Genomic DNA, 10,362 nt, shown 5'->3' on the forward strand with positions numbered 1-10,362 from the left:
AACAAAATCATAGAAATCTGCATTTATATGAGCTGAATATGTATTTTTACAGGAAAATTTATTAGCAATATCTGAATACCTAAATGTGTCACTCATCGATAACCATCTTCGTGATACAAAAGGACTTTCTATTTATATAAAGATTCAATTGATAGAGTTTGATAGGATAAGTACTTTGCTAATTAATTAATTATATTAGCATATTCCACGTATTATTTTTGTCAAATGAAATCCCACTTGATGTAACAAATTGGTCTTAATTGATTTATGCATATTGTTCTCCTGAGAGGGAATATGTATATTGTATACATATAAATAAAAACTGATAAAATTAAGCTATTGCTCATAGAGACATACCTTTTTAAATTCAAGTGTGCCCAACAATTTTTTTGGAAAGAAGACATTTTCCTATTTTTTGCCTATGTCCCATTTGATTGTAAAAGACACATTCAGAGTCTTTATTTATATTTTCCCTCTAATTATCCAGGGAAGCCAGTATGAGGGGATGCGGCATTCGAGGCCGGTAGTAGGGGGTGGGGTTGAATATTTTGAAATATTTTAATTGGAACTTGTTTATTTCTTATTAGAGGACATTATTTATGAATCTGTGCACCTTCAGCCTCAACCACACGCTCAACTGAAGACCGAAACGCTTTGGAAAAGGTGACAACTTAGTACTTTGACATTGATCGCCACACTTTCTCTACCAATTACTTTAAAGAATCAATCCTGCTATGACGTTGTCTACAGGTCTTGCTTTCAATTCACCACGAGATGCTGTAATTAAGCTAATTCAGGTCGGGGCTCTGTGGTAACCAGAATTCCTCCTGCCACAACTTAATTTTTTTGTCATCAAATCCAGCAATATTTTTGGCGTATGTGCAGGAGTCCTGTCCCGTTGAAAGCAATACTCAGCTTTCTTTGATAGCTTTGTGAATTTGCAAACCTGGGGAATTACTTTTTTTTTTGCAGACTCATAAAGTAATTTTTACTAGTCAATCTGTATCAAACAGGGGAACCAAATTGGCTTCATTTTGTGAACTTGGGTTAAAACAATACCGAGCATCATTAAAGAAGTTGAGGTTTACTTAACATAAAACCCGATCATTTTGTCTATTGTGCATGGGATCCACTGTAAATTTATTCTCGTCCAAGAAGAACAAAATTCGGTTTCTGTGATATCTCAGGGCATAGTAAAGCTTTTTGCATCGATCAAATCGTAATTGATGTTGTTGTTGAGTGAGAAAGGGTCGTTCAATATGTCGGAGAGACTTGCCACCAGCTTTTTTTACGATATTAGAAAGGGTGGAATGTCTCACAAACTGCTTCTTCGCCAAGTCTGTCATCTTTAGTTTTTTCAAAAAAGCTTTTTTTGCCGTTACAGGCTTTAATTTTATCGGTCTTCCGCTTCTATGGCGATCGCTGATGTCTTCACCATTGTTGGCCTTAACCCTGATCCTCCAGACGGTGGTTCTGCAGACATTAAGGGTCTTTACAATATCATAATTGCTAAATCCGGCGTGGAATAAAAGAGGCACTTCATGAATTCTTTGTTCAATTTTCGTTAGTATTTATCATAGAGACTTGGTAAATAAGGTATAAAAGAGATTTACGATATCTAGAGATTGAGACCAGCGTGCTAAATGATGTGGGATTCCATTTGATTGAAAAATGGTAATTTGTAATGTAATAATGGGTACATCAAAGTAGATTCATATGAGATGGATATACATAAATATGTACGGTTGCCATTTTCAAATCATCTTTGGCAATAATGGAGACACATAAATCTTTGGAGACTTTTCTTTTCATATATACATATTACATATGTATGACTGTACGAACCAAGCTATTTATATATATATATATGTATGTAGATTCTAGATATATGAATCTATAAATAAGAGAATTTATTTTCTACTTCTTCTTCTTTCGAATCAAACAACAGTACAGCATAGCTTTAGTACTAGTAGGAATTGTTGATGCAGAAACATTCCTTGTCTTATTGTGTCTTACGAACAAACTTTATTGTTGTTATTCATCATTGATTTATATGTGAAAATATAAAATAAAATAGGAATGAATATAAAAACTTACATAAATTCATAGATATTTATTTATTTATGTCTTTTAAAGAGTTTTCTCAAACAGTTTAAAAATTCCAAGGAGAAAATGGAATGGGAGGATAAAGAAAGTTTTCACCGATAAAACTCTCTTGACAAATAGGTATGTATATTTAATGTTCTTCTTTGTATATTTATGAAAGTATAATTGGGTGTCTTTGAAATATCTCTATGCAAAATGTGGCGTAGAGAGAATATTTTAGGGAATGGAAAAATTGTCTAAATTGCAATGAGTATACATTAAAAAAAATATTTTGTTAAGACCAAGATATGAATGCTCTGAATAATTATTCCTCCCCATTTTAAAAATTCAAACGTATCAGTTAGCAAGGAGCATTATAGTCTACCAGGATCTCTATCAGCGGATATATTGTCGCTCTTAGCATGCAGTAACTGATAATAATAATAATAATAAAAACTTGTGTATATATATTATACATTCACCATAATGAGTTTCAGCAAGGGATACAATGCTATGGAGTCTCTATGTATAACGGGAAAGTTAAAGACACGTCCTCGAGCCCTCTGCAGAATTATCCCTTTTGTTTAGTAGAATTAAACATATAAAAAAACAAAAAAAAATCAAGAATCAAATTTTAATTTAATTTTTTATTTAACTGTGAAATTTTGACTTAAAAAAATCCTCAATACAATTCATGTTTTAACTACTTAAAAAGAAACCGTCAAACTCTCTTTGATTCACCCCGTATTTCAACACTTTATTGACATTTTTCCCCCGAAAGCTCCTCGTAAATCTTAAGTACGGGCCCTTGATTCACAGTTACGGCCTATATAATATACAGAAATGTGCATTTGTAGGTTGCATTTGATGAATGACCGAATATTTATTGCATAAAGGGGATTAAAAAAGATTCAATATATAGAGTTATATAAGTTCAATCTTTTTTTTTTTTTTTTCAGTTTTTCTATTTTGAATGGAAAATGTTTTGGGGAAATAACTGAATTGTATGTCAATAAATCATTGAAATAGAATATTATTGCAAGCATATTCATAGATAAATTCATTAATAGTTAGTATTTATGTAGTAAGTAATTTCCTAATAATGATTACACACAAATGTTTAATTTTAGACTTTATTCTACGACCATTATTTAGGTCTTAGAGTAAAAAAAATTTGCCATGCTAAAAATGAACTAAAACAGCTATAGTTATGGTATCTTAACTTTTTACTAACTTGAAAAGAGGTTTTTGTTTAGATTTGAAATGTACTATCCTTGAAGATTAAGTTTAATGTTTATTTGATGACCTTATATTGATATTAACAAATTTATATATTAACTACCATTATGTTCATAAATTGCAGTTGGTTGATTAAATCAACGATCTAAATTTCAAATGATTAATTATGTATGAAGCTAAGAATAAGAAATAATACGGAAAGCATTTGATGTTTACGAGTAATACTTTTTGTAAAAAAAAAAATTGGTATACAGCTTTAAGTGACTCGGTCCGAGATTGATTTTTTTACGGTTCAATCTTTATTGATCTTTTCAGGACTTTTTTTTAATTGGTCATAGCCGCAGTTTGATACCTTGAACTAGAATTTAGATATCCCAATTTCCTTCTTTTTTTTTAAGGTTTTTTTTTATCTAGTCCAAGATTGGACGAATTATACAACAGTGTCTGACAGGTCTAGGATTTCATATCAAACCAATATTTAGTACATTTCAATTAAAATTGAATCTTGTCTCCAAATATTTGTTATCAGCCTCTGCGCCAGAGCTAATATATAAAATAATTAGGGGTGTACCGATGCATTCGAATTGGTATTGGAATTGGCAAGAATTAGCCTTTTTTTTCAAGTAACAATTTCGAAATCACCACATTTTTAGTGTCCCATACATTTGAATTGTATCATGAGTAATTCAAAAAGTCTCTAAATGCAAGAGTTAGGTTGAGCCGGTTACTCTCAAACTATTAAGTAACTTTGTTAGTATTAGTATTATTTTTTTTTTGTATACTTGTTGAATAATATTGTTTATAACATAACTTAAGTCGAGTAATCAGTATCCGTCCCGGGTCCATCAAAAAAACAAGAGTCCGGACTCGAGCTCTAGTTTATACTTAATTCAATTTTTAAGACAAGCAAATAAAACTCAGTTAGAAACTGGAGACAGTTCGAGACCATTTGATCTCGTGTGACCGAACCACTTGAATAAAAAAAAACAGTCTTTCGTTAGTGTTGCAAGTATTTTTATTTATTAGAGAGGCAGTTGAAATTAGATGGGAAGCTAAGGGTCAAGGAAGCTCACTTTAAATATCTAAAAAAGGAGGAGCAAAGTCCCTAATGTGAGCCAACCAGAAATTAACTGACTCCTGAGCACGGAGAATAATTAACTTTTTACTAAATTAATTTTAGCAACAAATAATTATGATAAATTTCCGTTTTGTTTTCCTATCCTTAATTAATTACAATTAAAAAAAGTAAACAATTTTCTTAATTGTTTATGAAATTCCTTTATACATAATAAAGAATCGGAATATTCCATAAAGATGGTATCGAAATCGGCAGAAAATTTGGTATCGTAAATCCCTAATAATAATAGTTATCCGGACTGAATAGACCATATCGGTCTATCTCAACAACATATGTGGGTATCCATTGTATTTGCCTGTATTTGTTGCTGTTATTATTTGGTAATAATAGGTGGAGCTCACATAGAGACACAATTTTAAAAACTAGTGATGGGATAATTAATCGGATTGAGAAAAAAATAGCACCTCCCCCCAAAATTATTATAAGTTGTCAATTTTTTTTAAATAAAATTTAATTTTCTGTGAATAAATATGTATTTTAGAAATTTTTCTGGAAAAAAATTTAATATTTGAAATTTTTTTCAATTTTTTTTTTTTTTTTTTGAATAACTGTAGATTTTTGAAACTTTTCTGGAAAAAAATTTAATATTTGAAATTTTTTTTGAATTTTTTTTTTCTTTTTTTTGAATAAATGTAGATTTTTGAAATTTTTTTCTATTGAATTTTTTTTTTTTTTTAAATGGTTGTGGATTTTTTTTTGAAAAAGTTTACAATTTGATATTTGAAACTATTTTTTCTAAAAAGTTTAGTATTTATAATTTAATTTGGAAATTTTTTTCCAAAAAATTTCGTTTTTTAATTTTTTTTTTTGTACTTTAATTTAGAATTTTTTTCCATTAAGTTTAAAAGTAACCCTCCTGTAGCCCCCCTAAAAAATAAAAAATAAATAAAGAGATATATCTATATATACCACTCTGTGGACACCACTGATAGCCAAATGATATATTTTAACTATTAATGAAATATTAAAGAATCAGAATCGGTATTGGTAATTTTTACTAGAATTGCATTGGAATCGGCATTGAGATTTTTTTTAATCGTCCCATCACTAATAAAAACAATTAGAGAGGATACTCATATTCTCTTACTCCATTTATATGTTTTTAACTTATAGAAGGCAATCTCCTGATAATCATATACTGTTTATTTTAGTGGGGAGACTTTCATCAACTTGTACATTATTTCATTTACATGGATAAAAAAAAACAAAAAACCAAACATTAGTATGGACTTATGTTATAAACTGAGAGTGTATACAATATATTTATGTTCTTTCTGAAATCAATGTATGTGGTTCTATTTATTATTGATGTTGGAATTAGATAAAATATGGATGTATTCAATATTTATGGAAGGACATGGAACCATTCATTGGAATCCAGGGGCGTCCGCAGGAGGAGGCTGGAGGGACTGTAGTTTACCAACCACCCAAATAAAGGAAATTTTCATACTTACTAGAAAATCTAATATTTGTATTTTATATACATTTTTCCAATTTTTTCCCAAAAATTGAATTGCCTCTGAAAAGCTATGGATTATTGAAATTTTTTTTTGAAAAAATTTAACTTTTCAATTATTTTTCTAATAAATTGTAATTTTTGGTTTCTTTTAACAAAAAATTCCAAAAACAAAGATATATATATATAAATACTCTGGACGCCCCGGTAATCATATATGTGGTTATATGTAAACCATTGTTGTTTTTTTTGTTTGTTTTTTCTATTCTTATGAGTCTGGATTCTATGTCTGAATGAGAGTTTGTGTATTTGTTTGTTTTTCTTTGCCTCATTCTTCAATTTGATTATCTTTTAATAATATATTAATCATTATATGATAATTATTATAATCTTTTGAAGAATATTGATGATATGAACGAATAAGTTGTTTAAATACCCTCGAGTTATATTGTACACTGTATAAATCAGTTCTATCTATATAAAAAAAGTATTGGAATAAATTAACACGACACATCCATGGCTATAAAGTCAAATTATCATTTTAATATTTATAAATATATATACTTTTCCATACACTAGTATTAATTAAGTCGCTATTGTGAATTAGTAGAGAGTTGCCAACTATGGATTTGATCCACGGAAGGACCTTGGATGCCATAATCTTCACATAATCCTCCGCTGTTAATCTGTAGCCATCGGGGAATCATACCTGCTTCATGGCCTTCCCGTTGGAGGCCACGAGACCCAACATCATCACCGAAGCAGGGTGCCTTGTTGTTGCCACATAGCGGTGCTTATCTTGCACATCTCCAAAGCTACCAACACGGTCATTTTGCCTGTTGAAAACAGGATCGACCGTAAAAGTTTTATCATCTGAAAAAATGATGATGCGTCCAGATGAGCTTTTGATATCATTCAAGATTTTCTTGTCACGCTCAAGTCTGACTTCTCGCTGACGTTCAGTTAGCGGAGGGCGTTCAGTACGCCTCAGGGACTTTCCTCCAGCCTTTTTCAATGCCCTTGAAACAGTTGATCTCGACGTTCCCATCTTTCTGGCCATGTCGGCAATGGACCTATTGGGAGTCCTCTTGAACACTGCCTTTACTTACCTTGTTGAGACAGTGGGCTTCCTGCCAGCCCCAGGGGAATGCTTGAGATCACCCCCAGACTCCAAGCGCTTGGAAACGTTGTAAATTGTCTTCAACGAGGCCCCAACATGTTCCTTAATGTTGTTATGAGGCACTCCCGCTCGGAGGAGGGCTGCAATTTCGATCCTCTTTGTTTCCAGCATGGTCTCACGTGTGGAAGTTGTTACGCTCTCACAGGAAGGATTTTTGTTTATTTTAACAGTAAAAATACGAAACAATCAGATTGGTTGCCACAAAACCTCTTAAAAAGTATATTTACATCATCGGTAAATAATTTTGCACGGCCCGGTACTAACAAATAGGATAGGAAAAATCTCTTAAAGATGACTGAAAAATTATAAAAAACAAATAAATACTACTTATAGAAGTATAAGTAGAGGAGTATTAAAATGTCCTATAAAGCAGGAGTGTTTATATTTAAATGGTAATCTGAACAAGCTTTTTTTATATTCCGGGTCTGTAATCGTTATTATTTACTTCTAGAAGACACAAAAACAACATATAAGTAAAAAGTAATAACTAGAGCTAAAAACAACAACAACAATGAGCGTTTGCTCGGGACTAAAATCATTGGAGTACTTCCATCAATGTGCCCTTGCTGTACACAGAGTGAGATTTGAGTATATTTCCTTCCTATTACAGCTGATAACAGTTGCTCTAATATAAACGTCGAGACAATTAAGTCGTTCTCCTTCAAAACATTTTTCAAAATTGTCAGAGTTACTGCGTTCATTTTCTGTTACTTTTATTTTTACATCCCTGCGGAGCATATATTAGGATAGGGAAAAAGTAATTTTGTATTTTTGCTTTATTGTTAGAATCTTTAGTCTTAGAATGATCTAATTTAAGCCAAATATGCCCCGTTTTATTTGATAACTTGTAGCCAACGAGAATCCTACTTTATAATACCCTTCTTGTAGAAGCCCTTGTCCCTATAGGCGAAAAATTCGGAAAACCCAATTTTTACCGTTCTCCATTTAGGCCAAATTTGTACACCCAAGCTTGTTAATCATAGACTGGAACAGATACTAGTAACTTGGTACCAGATATGGAGTGTAAGGTGGATGCATAAGAACTTCCCGTCCAACCTCCCAGAACTTCTGGCGCATCAATCAAAGATTTGTGTGGCCTGTTGTTGTCTCGTATTTACCAATGCAGGCCACTTCTGTTAGATCGCCCGCTTCAAACGGTGGAATTGTTCATAGTAGAGAGCAGAATGGAGCGGGGAAAAAATCGCTACAACCACTTTAGTGTAATAAGAGCTGAAAAAAGTATCAGTCCTGTATTTATCGTAAATTTTCTTGGTCGCTTTCGAGACGTTTTTCTCTTTTATTTAGTAAAATGTCAAATATGGCTAATTTCTCTCTTTGAGACCTCCGTAATCGACGCACAATAATTCACGACTAAACCACCAAAGTCCATTGCTCTCTAAAAGCGTTTGTTTTATGCACTCACGCCCTTACAGTGCCTTCTCGTATGATCCAATGTGCCCAATAATGAAAAAGATATACTTAGTTTAAAAAGGGCGAGACATACGAAATTACTTTTTCCCCCAACCTAATATTATGGATCACTGGGTTTAAGTAAAGCTATCCGAACACTCACAGGATATAAATCGTGTTGATAAGTACTCAGATTTCGAATATCGGTTGATATTTTTTTATCCTTTTATATGTATGTACATTCGCCTTACACGTCAGGGTTGACGTAATAGACGTCGTCATCCTCCTAAATGAGACTTAAATCTATGTAAAAAGTATTGAAGTGTCCATATATGAAACATATTCGCTACTTATAATAGGATGTGTGAGTCGAATCCATTAATGTTTAGTGAGAATGATGTACAAACTTTTTATATAAATAAAGGATCAAACAAGAACCATGATATATTTTTTATCATATTAGTAGTAGGCTTCTTACCTGAGATTTATCAGGGTTTTCCACCTACGAGAAATTATTAAGAAGAACAAAATTTCGAATTTAACTGTTCCATAATGTAATCGTTCTTTATCCTACTCATTCTAAAAAAATTTGATTACTTGTTATTTTATGCTACGGTACAATGTAAATACTTTCATCTTCTGACATAACATAGGTACCTTTATAGGAAAAATGAATTAATTTTGTATTCTTCACGAATGTATGGGTTAGAACAGCTTCAAATTTCTATTTCTTTTTTAAGTATAAAATGAATTATTTAAATTTCGCAGTATATTTTTTTAATATTATTTTATACGAAATGTAAAAATTGAGTTTCCTCAGATCTAACATTTCCTGGGAATTGAGAAACCCTAGTGAGTAGTAAACACTAATAAAAGTGTTTGAATTTTGACATTATGTTGCATTTATGTTTTTGGAGTTTAAATAATAAATTGAGTTTCATTGTCCTATGCTTCTTTTGTCATTCGAAAAGTTTCACAATTCTAGTCTACTGTCTACACAAAAAACTGTAATAAAAACACTTACCTATTTTGGTCTATACCTTATTCTCAGAATGGTTGATTTAAATTGTATATGTATATATATCCAAACCAGTGTATTTTTATGGCTTGTGGATGTTTTATTTATTTATTTTATCGTTTATGATTCGCTTATGGAACCATAAAACTTATTGTTAGATTTTTTTTGTCTCGAATATGTTTTTAGGTTTTAAAAATGCCATATACAATGTCCATAGATATTATTATCATCTTATAGTTGTAAAATGTACTTGTCAAACACGCTTTTGAGACTTCTTATTTGTAAATGTTAAAAAAAGTCCAAACGATAAACATCATTGAAACATAATTGTTAAGTAATAAAAAGGTCCTATGAAACCATATTAAGGTTATAGATTTGAAATCCCTTCTGTTCGACATCTGTGTAGGAAGTTTTTCAGCTAGAATCTATCTCTTTAGAGGAATATTGATAGTATCTTTTTTTTGGGGGGGGGATTGTTGGTTAGCTCAGAAATTGTATTGCTAAATCTAATCAAACAGCAATAATCAAATAGGGCATGCATTGATTTGAGCGAGGCTATTTGAAAACAACCAATTCACAACAAGAATGATCAGTGAATGTGCATCCTTTTTTTTAAGATCCTGCTCTACAAAGACTCATCGATCGAAATATTTGAACGACATAATATTCAATGAGTTGTTTTATTTGGTTTTAAGCACTAATCTAGTGAGCATTGACGTCATTAGTCTTGTATTGTTTTATTATATGAAAATGTCGTTGAAAATAACGTCCCATAAATGCAAGTACACGCACAGGTACATACTATAAACAGGAATATTCATATGTATTTTTTTGCT

The sequence above is a fragment of the Lepeophtheirus salmonis genome, chromosome 13, assembly GCF_016086655.4.
Source record: "Lepeophtheirus salmonis chromosome 13, UVic_Lsal_1.4, whole genome shotgun sequence".
NCBI lineage: Eukaryota > Metazoa > Arthropoda > Copepoda > Siphonostomatoida > Caligidae > Lepeophtheirus > Lepeophtheirus salmonis.